The 12779-nt window shown below is 40.1% G+C and overlaps 1 protein-coding gene across 3 annotated transcripts in view; it reads right to left on the reverse strand.

Annotated features, from left to right (window-relative positions):
• LOC124621951 (multidrug resistance protein homolog 49-like) overlaps window positions 1-12779 on the reverse strand; it is an 891132-nt gene that overhangs the window by 429028 nt on the left and 449325 nt on the right. Inside the window, exon 1 of one of the 3 annotated variants that reach the window (XM_047147469.1) lies at window positions 8533-8572. The exons of the other annotated variants lie outside the window; for them this stretch is intronic. The gene's annotated coding sequence lies outside the window, so the exon portion shown is untranslated. Of the gene's footprint in view, window positions 1-8532; window positions 8573-12779 lie in introns of those variants that run through there. 3 annotated transcript variants of the gene reach the window in all.

The raw sequence follows: 12779 nt of genomic DNA on the forward strand, positions 1-12779 counted from the left end.
TTTGTAAACGTTAAAATAGGTAATGGAACCGTACAATGGCCATTCCTGGTTGTACAAAACCTTGTGACAAATTGCATATTAGGAATAGATATTATGAGCGAGAAGGACTGCATTATAGACTTCTCCAAAGGTAAATGTATTTTAAATGATAAAGGCAGTGTAATTATTATTGATTTGGACAGGAGAACTCTAAAGCATGACAAACACTGTACAGGGTACAAGGTACAGTTAGTACTTGACAAAGACATTCAAGACATGCAAACACACTCATCTGACAGAGAGCTAATGGACTTGAAAACATTGCTTGATCATAAGATAAGTGAAGCTACAGCTCTCAGTGTACATGAACGTATAAAACTACAGGAAGTGTTATCCAAATATTTACAAGTTTTTACCAAACGATTAGGTGTTATCAACACGTATGTGTACAAGATTGAAGTTAAGCCTCACAAGATCTTCTACCATAAGACATATAACGTACCGTTATCTCAACGACCTGTTGTGTGGCAAGAATTAAAACAAATGTTAGACTGGAAGGTCATTGAACCATCCACCTCACCTTATTGTAGTCCTCTACTTGTTGTCAAAAAATCAAATGGAGGCATTAGGTTAGTGTTAGACGCACGAGCTATTAATGAAATAATTTTACCGGTTCACACAAAACCTGAAAATTTAGAAGAGCAATTACAGAAATTTCTAGATGCAAAATATTTTTCCACAATAGATCTCGCTAATTCGTTTTGGCAGGTGGGTATCACTCCTGATTCTCGGAAATATACTGCATTTATGTTCGGGGGGCGAACCTATCAGTTTTGTGTTCTACCCTTCGGACTGAATGTCAGCTCTGGGGTATTCATTACAGCCCTGGATACCGTGCTTGGCGACGATTTAGTTGAGACAGTCACACACTATGTAGATGATATACTGATAGCTACACAATCCTGGAATGAACACGTTGACACACTTCAAAGAATTTTAGAAAAATTTGCACAAGCTGGAGTCACAGCCAACCTAAGAAAATCAAAATTTGGTTGCAGTGAGATAAAGTATTTAGGACATATCATTAATTCACAGGGCATACGTCCGGATCCCAGTAAATTAGATGCTATCAGAAACTTTCCTAGCCCTCGAACTAAAAAGCAGTTAAAATCATTCCTTGGGCTATGTTCATTTTTCAGACGTTTTTTGCCACAACCACTTTTGAACAGTAAACATCTGCTAAATCTACTCAGAAGGAATCAAGTTTGGATCTGGTCGGAACAGTGCCAGAATGACTTTAATACAATTAAACATGCTTTAGTGAATGCTAACATTTTGAGCCATCCAGATTTCAATTTAGATTTTTGTATGACTTGTGACGCTTCACGTACTGGCTTGGGCTGTTGCTTATTTCAAGTTGTAAAGAATAAAGAGGAGGAACAGATAAGAATTATTGGGTTTGCGAGTCGCACTCTAACTGAATGTGAGCGTACATACTCCACTACTGAGTTAGAAACACTTTCCATAGTATGGGCATTCAAGAAATTCAATTATTATTTATTTGGAAAACATACGGTAATTTACACCGATCACCAGGCCCTGACATTTTTGTTAACTTGTAAACTTGTACATCCTAGACTATCACGATGGGCAGTTACACTTCAGAACTACTCTTTTGAAATTAAGTACATAAGAGGTAAGGACAACACCATTGCAGACACTTTGTCTAGACTGCCACAAGGTATGAATGATACCAACAGTGACTTAGAAAATATAAATGACTACAGGATTCTCTTAATGCAAGACAAGCAGTATCACCAATATTATATTGATATGTGCAGAAACATGGCTGAATTACAAAAATCTGATCCTCACTGGTATAAGATAATAACATTACTGGTAGAAAAACACAACCATCCTTTGACTCAGTATTACAAGTTACACAATGATGTGTTATTTTACCGCCGACATCCAAATGCTACTAACTGGTGTGTATGCATTCCCAAAGAGTCTGAACGTAATCTAATTTGGCACACACACTTAGTTTGGGGTCATTATGGGACGAAAAAGTGTTTGGCAAAGCTCAGTACATACTGTTATTTTAGCAATATGAGAAGAAAAATTTACAGGGAACTAAAAACATGTGTCATATGTCAAAAATCAAAACCTCAGAATTTATCCACAAAAACAGATTTACATTCTATTTTACCTGGTAGACCCCTGGAAATTCTGTGTACTGACATTAGTGGACCGCATCCAGCAAGCTCTGGAGGCGTCAAATATATCTTAGCTTTTTACGATATATTTTCTAAACACGTAAAACTTTATGCTTTAAAATCCGCCACTGCAAATGCTATAATACGAAGATTCTCAAGTGATTACCTGACGCACGTGGGAAAACCTAAAGCAATTCTGTCAGATAATGCAGCATACTACTCTGGGTACAAATGGAGAAATTTCTTGAAGGACAATAACATTAAAAGTATATTTATTTCGAGGTTTAGTCCACAATGTAACGCGACTGAGAGACTTTTCCGAGAATTAAATCGATTCATGAGGACCTATATTTCATCAAAACATACTAATTGGGTGTCCTACCTAAGTCTTTTCGAAGACGTACACAATAACTTAAATATTTACGATACAAATTACACACCTAACGAGATCATGTTCAATTGCAAACAGAACGATCAGTGGATAGAACCATTACCTAAGTTGTCAGACAAGGAAATCACACCTGAACAGAAAATAAAAGAAGTATTGACTACGCTGACACATCACGCACAGATACGAAACAAACATCACAGAAACATAATAAAAAGAAAACAAAAATTCGAGGTAGGAATGCTTGTACTACTTCGTACTCATCATAAATCTGTTGCACTCAAACGACGCAACGCTAAGTGGCGTCTGCTATATGAAGGACCTTATATAATTGTTAACATACCGCACCCTGGTGCGTATCTGTTACAACATCGTAGAACTAACAAAATTATTGGGCTATACGCACACCGAGATCTTAGAGCATTTCATGCTGAATAATGTAAAAGTCATACCCATCAAAATATTGCTAAGCAACTCGAAAAACTCTGTTGCTACAACACAGATAATAAGTAGTATAGAAATTTTCATTTCAGCGTTCCAGAGTCGCAGTTGAAGACAGAAGAACTTTTCTTTCAACGCCGCGGTTCCACCGAGAAGACTGAATATTAAAGTAAAATTTATGATTACGTAGCAGTGAATGATATATAAATTTTTCACGGAACATTTGTGACTGTAGGTACCACTGACTTGCTATGACACCTGACGAACCGACAGACGTCATCTGTGAAGCGATCTTTTACTTCGAGAAATAGATTAGACGCACATCTCTCAGCAAGAAAAGCATCTACCAGTAGTCAAGGCCACACAGACACACTACACACACGCACAAAACGCGAGGAATCGAACATTTTCTCTCTCTTACTATTTTGAATATTTATTGAGTAGTGAAAACGCCTGGTCTTGCCTACTGATGTAATGAATGTTGTGTCTAACCTATCTTAATTTCAGATGACATCACAAAAAAACATCGATAATATCCCAGCAAAACCGCTAAAGAGGATGCAATTCATGTAATCAAATGTGACACAATGTAATAATTTATAGCTATGTAATGATGATGTAAACATGTTTATGTGCAACTGTATTATGTTTATGCTAAGAAAATATGTGACGTGTGTATGTATTATTACTTATATTTTTTTAACTGATGTATCATGTAAAAATTTGAACAAAACGAGTGCCAAAAAGACATTGCATAGTGAACCTCTGTTCACGGACATTAACGAACATTTAGGTGAGCTATATTCAGCAAAAAACTGAAAATGTGAAGTGAATAATTCGTGCATCGTCTAGTGACATTACCACAGTACCCAACTTCAAGATGTTAACTGGATTAAATGGACACAAAGTGCCTGTCCAGAAAACAACACGACGGGTGGAAGAATTTTGGTTGGAACTTCAGGGAATGAAATGTTCTCGAAATGTGACGGACACGCTTACCTGGACTGTCCAAGGATCGATGCCAGTTATGTGCCGTCCGAGGTTCTGCAACCAAGCTTCCACGGAATGTAAAAAAAAAAAAAAAAAAAAACGAACTGCACGTGGACCAATTACTCGACGGGTCACGTCTGATCTGTAATAAACAATGCTTTTTGTCACAACGAACTGCATCACAACGACTATAATGGAAATAGGAAATGGACATGCTTATGTATCAATCACGTTGTTATACAACGATGTTACTGTGATCAAAAAAAACTTTACCACGACGATACTAACCTGTAAAAAATTATTGTGCAGCAGATGAATATGAACTGTGATAACGACACCATGTGTATAGGTCAACGCACCTGAAAAATACGGACATTTTTCTTTGAAGCATTTCATTGCAATGCTATGTAACTAAGAACATTCAACAATCTAAAGTTGTATTGTATTATAACAAATATTGTAATTTTAAAACTAAGTTACCTGTCATAGAATGTAGTCTTCATATGTAATCTTGGTGGAATATTTTCTTTGTGCAACGACTAAGAAATGCGCGCGCACACGAACAATATGAACTGCAATACTGTGCCGCGTGATCTAAATTTACGAAATAACGGCAGTGCCGTAGTTACACAGACGCTTCTGCGCATGCGCGCACTCTGTTTTGCCAACATAAGAACTTTTTCGGCGCACGCGCGTCATTCAAATTTTGTGTATAATATACAGTATAATGTAAGTCATGTAAATAGTTGTAGATAACTTAGATTTTCTTGTGCCTTTAGGTGAATTGCTCGCCTGCAGGTGTGTCCTTTCGCCTCGCAATTCAGGGGGCAATATAAAGGCACATTTGCATGCCGAGCGTGAGTTTCCTCGGAAACGCGAGATATTAATTAAATAAATAATCAGTGACAAATAAATAAAGCCTATGGCACACAACTGCAGCGCTGTGTCGCTGATAAAACAAAAGTACATTTTCGTTAGTCGTATGTTTGATTAAAAAAAAAAAAAGAGAGAGCTCTCGTTGAAGTGGTGCGAGAAGCACGTATTTTAGTTTATTGTCTGGCACACCGCCATATTTCATGATATAGAAAATTACTGCGAGTTGCAACCATACTAGGCACTCGATTCTGTAAAGAATTTATATTTATAAAAGTAAGTAGGATTATGAACTGTAGGCTTATTCATTGAATATATCTGATTTAACTAACTGTGTAATTTTTTGTTTAGTAGACAATCACCTCTGTACGACGTTTTGGCATGGCTGGCAAATTATTGTAATATTGAGATTTAGTTTATGAGTCCGCACCTACCGCAGCAGTCTTTGGAAACGATTTAATTACGAAGTCCGATTATTTCAGTTTTATTTCACGGTTAACTACGAGTAACATTGCCTTTACGAAAAAGCCATTGTCAAGCGTCTGATACCGAATAATCAAAACCTGACGACTCATAGGAGAGCCAATCAGACAGATAAAAATAATTAATATTTTATTTTACTTTATTTTATTTTATTTATTTTATAAAATGAAACCAACTGGACCGAGAAGTGCTCGTTTCAACAAAATATCCAAGCCGTACGCGTTTCATCCGCAGCGTCTTACAGTCCGTAAAATACGGCATAGATTTTGAAGAGACTGGATATGATCTAAAAATGAAACCAACAGGACCGAGAAGTGCTCGTTTCAACAAAATATCCAAGCCGTACGCGTTTCAGTCCTACGGAGCCTACAGCATTCAGTTCGTTAGTAAGCAGCTGCGGATAGTGTTCCGAGGAAGTGTTCACTGAATTCTCCATTTAGATTTAAAATTTCATGCGTAAAAGCTGTAGATTGTGCGACAACTGAATAAGAATGATTACCAGTTGTAATTTGAATCCTGTCAGCAAATTATAACGAACATATATGAGGTCGATGGATTTCTGGACAAGCTATGGATGTCAGATGAAGCCATTTCCCAGAACTAACTTACTGGGCAGACAGCTACCTTAACGAAATTCACAAACGAAATTTACAGGTCAACAAGGTGACAGTATGGTGCGCAATTTCGTCACAAGGGATCATCGGACCTTACAGTGGCTGTCATTTCGGATCGGTAGGTTGAGATGTTGCAACTTTTTGTTGGTTGTTTGGTTGATTTGGGGAGGAGACCAAACTGAGAGGTCACTGGTCCCATCGGATTAGGGAAGGACGGGAAGTCGGCCGCGCCCCTTTCAAAGAAACCATCCCGACATTCGCCTGAAGCGATTTAGGAAAATCACTGAAAACCTAAATCAGGATGACCGTCGTCCTCCCGAACCCGAGTCCAGTGTGCCAACTACTGCGACATCGCTCGGCGCAATCTTTTGTTGCACACAATAAATCCAATTGATAATATGGTGTAAATTATAACTAATGTTTCACATGATTCGATTTTTCCTGCATTGAACAGTATTTCACCACTTCACGAAACCTAGTTTCAATGCCGCGACATCACACACTCCAAGATGATCAACACCAGTTGTGCGAGAACTGCTTGGCAACCGTGTTATACCCCGGCCACGGAAGATCACAGGATTTGTACGTTTGAGAGTCGGTGCTACACGACTCAGCCAGGACCACTGGATGAACTGAAACTTTCAAGGCGAATTTCGTGGTGTACCAGCTACGTTTTTGCAGTACTCGATTAAGAACCTCAGGAGAAGAGTGCACGCATACAGAAAGACGCCATCTACATGACTTATTTTTCAAACACTCATAATTTGGATGACTATCTCTTAAAATGCAATTTGGAGTGGTTCAATTGCTGTCAATAAAAGCTTTTTTTGCTGGATTTTCGTGTTTTTATTGGGTGTTTGAAAGTTCCAATTTTTCTGTGTCACCCTCTACTGTGAACAGAATACATGGCAACTGGAAACAAATTCTTCCAGAACCAGTTACAGGAGGGGAAAAAATTGGGAGGTATTTATTTTATCCCGGGCAGGAAGATGTAAGATGTATAAGTCAAAACTCGATAATTGGTTCAAATGGCTCTGAGCACTATGCGACTTAACTTCTGAGGTCATCAGTCGCCTAGAACTTAGAACTAATTAAACCTAATTAACCTAAGGACATCACACACATCCATGCCCGAGGCAGGATTCGAACCTGCGACCGTAGCGGTCGCTCGGTTCCAGACTGTAGCGCCTAGATCCGCACGGCCACTCCGGCCGGCAAAACTCTATAATTACAGATGTTAACAGATGCGCATTTGAAGCCATTGCAGTTCGGGAGAAAGTGCAATATTGCTATCACCCTTTCGTGTGCGTTTATAGCTTCTCACACGAGTGTATCCCGTTTTTTAATCAATGGTATTACTAGTAGATTCTCCATCGATTGTAAAATATACAAATCATGTGTATATATCTTCAGTTCACAGACTAAATGGATGGGAGAAGAAGTTTGTTTTTAGTAACCAGTCTTGACACCATGGTTCATGTTTCCCCTTACGTCTTTTCTTCGCATTTACGGAAACGCCGGTGAAAGAAACAAATCGTTGTCGGCCGAGCTCCACATATTCGAAGCACAAACTGAAGCTTGTACAAGAAAGGCTCGACAGTGTGTAATCGGAAAGGCTTTTGTCCATAATTGCTCAAAACTCTGGCACATGCATGCTCGTCAGGCGTGCGTGTTTAACTTTACGCAGCGAATTTAATCTAAATAATGATCCCTATGTAACCGCTATCAGTTGGTGTAAACACTGGCCTACACATACTGAATTATGTAGTTAAGAACGAATATCTGGTCACCATACAAGTGGATTTATTTACAGTTACACGGTATGTTATGTTTTCGCTGTCACGTCATGAATTATTCTTCAATATAGGCCCAAGACGCATCATATCACGTAGTAGACGCCTGCTCCAAAACATTTTAACATGATTTAAAAGCAAGTATTCCATTCAATTAGTTGCAAAATCCCCTTTGTGGACGATAACACCTCTGAGACAATATGGGATTGTGGGTCCGCCTTGATGCAAAACATTGTATTTATTTATTCCCAAACTAGTTTCAGCGACAATATCGCCTTCCTCAGTGGGCTCTTTAATTCGTATTTACATTACGTCACAGCATGGTTTTTACGATTGTTGCCGCTGTTATCATTTTCTTCTCGGCATACATTATGTTACCTACAAGTTCGTTAGACGGTTTGCAACTGCTTTTACATACAGAAAAACAATAACTTTCGCAACTTGTTAGTAATCCAAAACATGTAACGCCTAGAAAAACGGTAAAAACAATTACCGGGATCAGCGTCAACAATCGTAAAAGCCGTGTTGTGGCGTTAAGTAAATAAGAATTAAAGAACCCACGGATGATGGCGATATTTTCGCTGAAACTAGTTTGGGAATAAATACATAAGAGAAGTGTTTAGCATCAAGGCGGATCCACAATCTCATACTGTTGTTTTTAAGCAAACACGGACCATTGGAAGAGTTTCAAGATAAAATTATTATCTCTCAGGCAGGCAACACAGAAAAACAACAGAACCAATCAGTTTACTTACCGGCAACGTGCCCGTGCGTCCTTCCCGAGCGCCCGCCGGGCAGCAGCTGTTGTACGCAGAGAAACAAACGCGAAAAGACTTGTGGGTAGCGAGCGCCGCTCTTTTCGTTGACTCCAATTGGTCGTGAACTCTCCCCTCCGCCGGCTCAGACAGTAGGATGCGACAGCACTGCAAATAACAAACGAAAAGCTTACTGACTGCTTCACGGTCAATGCGGTGTTGCTTGGCGGAGCTGCTGGATTCGCACGGAATGCTGAAACTTCGGCCGTCGCGTCACTAGACCGTGTAGATAATGCGCACAGTTTACGCTCGCTGCGGCATGAAATACGAGTAAGAATACAGCGCAGCTCGGCACCACATTGTCGAACAATGGACTCCAATAAGGTGGTGGGAATGGGGGGGGGGGGGCAAGAAGAGTCTTCAATAGCTGTATACAGTAACTGGCGACAATAGCTCGGTGACACAGAGGTTTACTAACTATAATCACGTAATCAAAATAAATAAGTAAATAAATAACAAATTATTGACCCGCGGAGCCTATCGCCTTGGGAGAATCTTTGGGAATAGTTAGGGGCAACCCCTGAAGAAGGATCGTTAATTTTTTTTAGTAGGATTAAAGTGACGGTGCCAAGTAGGGATACATGCGATTTTTTTTTTTTGGGGCGGGGGGGGGGGGGGGCTTGCTGGTGGATTTGATTAGATAAGGAGATAGGTCCACCCCTCAAATGCTCTGATTCAAAAAAGAAAGTCAGGAAAAAGAAATAAAAAACTACAAAAAGAGCTAAAGTGCCAGACTGGATGTGAAGGTCTTGGGTTCGATACCCGCTTAATCCCAGGATTTTTCCCTGTTATTCATCCCTTCTGGCAATGGTTGTTAATGTGAAAAATGACGCGTTGTACCGTGAATCGGAATCCACGTTAAACTGTAGGTCCGCCGAAACCGGATTTGTAAACCGATTTCGCAAAACCTCTTGTGGTTGGTCAGATAAACGCTCCAATACCGATTCTGGCAATGCAGCCCTAGTTGCCAGATTTCCACTTCCACATTCGATCTTCGCTTCCACGTATACGCACAACCGTTTTTGAAATATGCTTTGTTGTCAAGTTGTGTTTTGTTTTTAAAATTTCTAAAAATTTCAGCTAATCTGAAGGGAATGAATTATGTGCAGTGAAGGCGGAACATATAGTTGTCTACCTCAAATATTTAATTAGAGAGAGAGAAGCCATCGCGCTGACTAGATCAGCAGTCGAAACAGCTGATTCCCAGACGCCACTTGTGTCAGACAACTTACGATCGGGAACCCATATTTGACCAGTCTAGCAAAAATTTGATATTTGAAGTAGTGTCGCATGTTAACATAGTGTGTAATTGCTTGGTGAAGTCAGTTCATAGGTCGGAGGAAGACAATGGCGTATCACCCCGCACGTGAGCGTGCCTAGTAAAGCAGTGTGGTGTACAAATCACCAACATTTTCAAATGTGTGTGAATTCCTTAGGGACCCAACTGCTGCGGTCATCGTTCCCTAGATTTACACACTACTTAAACTATTTAAGCTAACTTATGCTATGAACAACACTCACACCCGTGCCCGAGAGAGGACTCGAACCTCCGGCAGGATGGGCCGCGCAGTTCATGACACGGCGCCTCAACCCGCGCGACCAGTCCGTGCGGCTTCAAATCACCCATCAGATTGAACACACCTTTACTTTTTACGTCTACACTTGTACTACGCTGTTCCCGAGGTGCAGGAATAACGACAGTCCTCAACTTCTGCGAGGCTTGTGTGGGAGAAGTCGACCCTCCTAGTAACGAACGCTGTCGGAAATTTAACAATAAACCAGTCCTTGATGCACAACGACTGGTTTGATGCAGCTCTCCATGCTACTCTATCCTGTGCAAGCTTCTTCATTTCCCAGTACATCTCTTGGTCTCCCTCTACGATTTTTACCCTCCACGCTGCCCTCCAATACTAAATTGGTGATCCTCTGATGCCTCAGAATATGTCCTACCAACCGGTCCCTTCTTCTTGCCAAGTTGTGCCACAAACTCCTCTTCTCCCCAATTCTATTCGATACCTCCTCATTAGTTATGTGATCTACCCATCTAATCTTCAGCATTCTTCTGTAGCACCACATTTCGAAAGCTTCTATTCTCTTCTTTTCCAAACTATTTATCGTCCATGTTTCACTTCCATACACGGCTACACTCCATACAAATACTTTCAGAAACGACTTCCTGACACTTAAATCAATACTCGATGTTAACAAATTTCTCTTATTCAGAAACGCTTTCCTTGCCATTGCCAGTCTACATTTTATATCCTCTCTACTTCGACCATCATCAGTTAATTTGCTCCCCAAATACCAAAACTCCTTTACTACTTTAAATGTCTCATTTCCTAATCTAATTCCCTCAGTATCACCCGACTTAATTCGACTACATTCCATTATCCTCGTTTTGCTTTTGTTGATGCTCATCTTATATCCTCCTTTCAAGACACTGTCCATTCCGTTCAACCGTCCATCCAAGTCCTTTACTGTCCCTGACAGAATTACAATGTCACCGGCGAACCTCAACATTTTTATTTCTTCTCCATGGATTTTAATACCTACTCCGAATTTTTCTTTTGTTTCCTTTATTGCTTGCTCAATATACAGATTGAATAACATCGGGGACAGTCTACAACCTCCCTTCCCAACTGCTGCTTACCTTTCATGCCCCTCGACTCTTATAACTGCCATCTGGTTTCTGTACAAATTGTAAATAGCCTTTCGCTCCCTGTATTTTACCCCTGCCATCATTAGAATTTGAAAGAGAGCATTCCAGTCGACATTGTCGAAAGCTTTTTCTAAGTATACAAATGCTAGAAACGTAGGTTTGCCTTTCCTTAATCTATTTTCTAAGGTAAGTCGTAGTCAGTATTGCCTCACGTGTTCCAACATTTCTGCGGAATTCAAACTGATCTTCCTCGAGGTCGGCTTCTACCAGTTTTTTCCATTCATCTGTAAAGAATTCGAGTTAGCATTTTGCAGCTGTGACTTATTAAACTGATAGTTCGGTAATTTTCACACATGTCAACACCTGCTTTCTTTGGGATTGGAATTAGTATATTCTTCTTGAAGTCTGAGGGTATTTCACCTGTCTCATACATCTTGCTCACCAGATGGTAGAGTTTTGTCAGGACTGGCTGCTTGTAGCGTATGTCACCGAAATTTGTTTAGCATCTCTGGAACGCTTTCGCGCTTATTACAGGCGCTGTGACGAAACGCGTCATTCTTGTTTGTATCGTCTCCATCTCTTCTATTAAAACTACCTAGCATGGGTGCCAGACGGATAAGCAATATTCAAGAATCAGTCGAACAAATGTCTTGTACGCCACTTATTTCGTGAATTACAGTCCCCGAAGGTTCGTGCAGTGAATTTAAGCCTGGCAGCTGCTTTTCCTGCAGTTGGTTTTATGAGCTCATTCCACTTTGGGTCGCTGCGCATGTTTACACCTTATTTTATGGTTGTTGTCGTTTGCAATGTTTTGTCACCAACAGTGTAATCGAACAACAATGTATCTCTTCACGTAGTTATGCTCAATACGTTACATTTATTTACATTCAGTGTCACCGTCATCGAAAAAAAACACAATAAATATAATGGTTCCAATGGTTCTGAGCACTATGGGACTCAACTTCTGAGATCATTAGTCCCCTAGAACTTAGAACTAGTTAAACCTAACTAACCTAAGGACATCACACACATCCATGCCCGAGGCAGGATTCGAACCTGCGACCGTAGCGGTCTCGCGGTTCCAGACTGCAGCGCCTAGAACACAATAAATAGCAACGAAATATTCGTCATAGTATTTCCGACGACACTAAAGAGAAACTGGTGTCTGCATGGCACGCATGAAGTCCTGAGTTCGAAGAGAAACAAGTTGCATAACAAATAGAAGGCATAATCCCCAGTTCCTTTACTGAAGACTGGAGTCTGACTACGTTACAATCTACACAGTTGTGTCTAAACCGACTCTTTGTTCTGTTATTGTGAAGTAATTGTGTGAAATGTTACAATTTAGTCAATAAAACCGTACAGTAAAAGTTCGAAGCTTTAGTCTGCCACTGTGGCGATCTCTGTTCTAACCCCTGTCCGGCACACTGTTTTCACTTCTTGTGACAAATTCGGAATGTTCAGTGGAAATGACTCTATATTTTGTGTCGACTTCGATAATACTTCATTCCTCTGTATTCACATCGCA

Source organism: Schistocerca americana, chromosome 7, assembly GCF_021461395.2.
Source record: "Schistocerca americana isolate TAMUIC-IGC-003095 chromosome 7, iqSchAmer2.1, whole genome shotgun sequence".
Taxonomy (NCBI): Eukaryota; Metazoa; Arthropoda; class Insecta; order Orthoptera; family Acrididae; genus Schistocerca; species Schistocerca americana.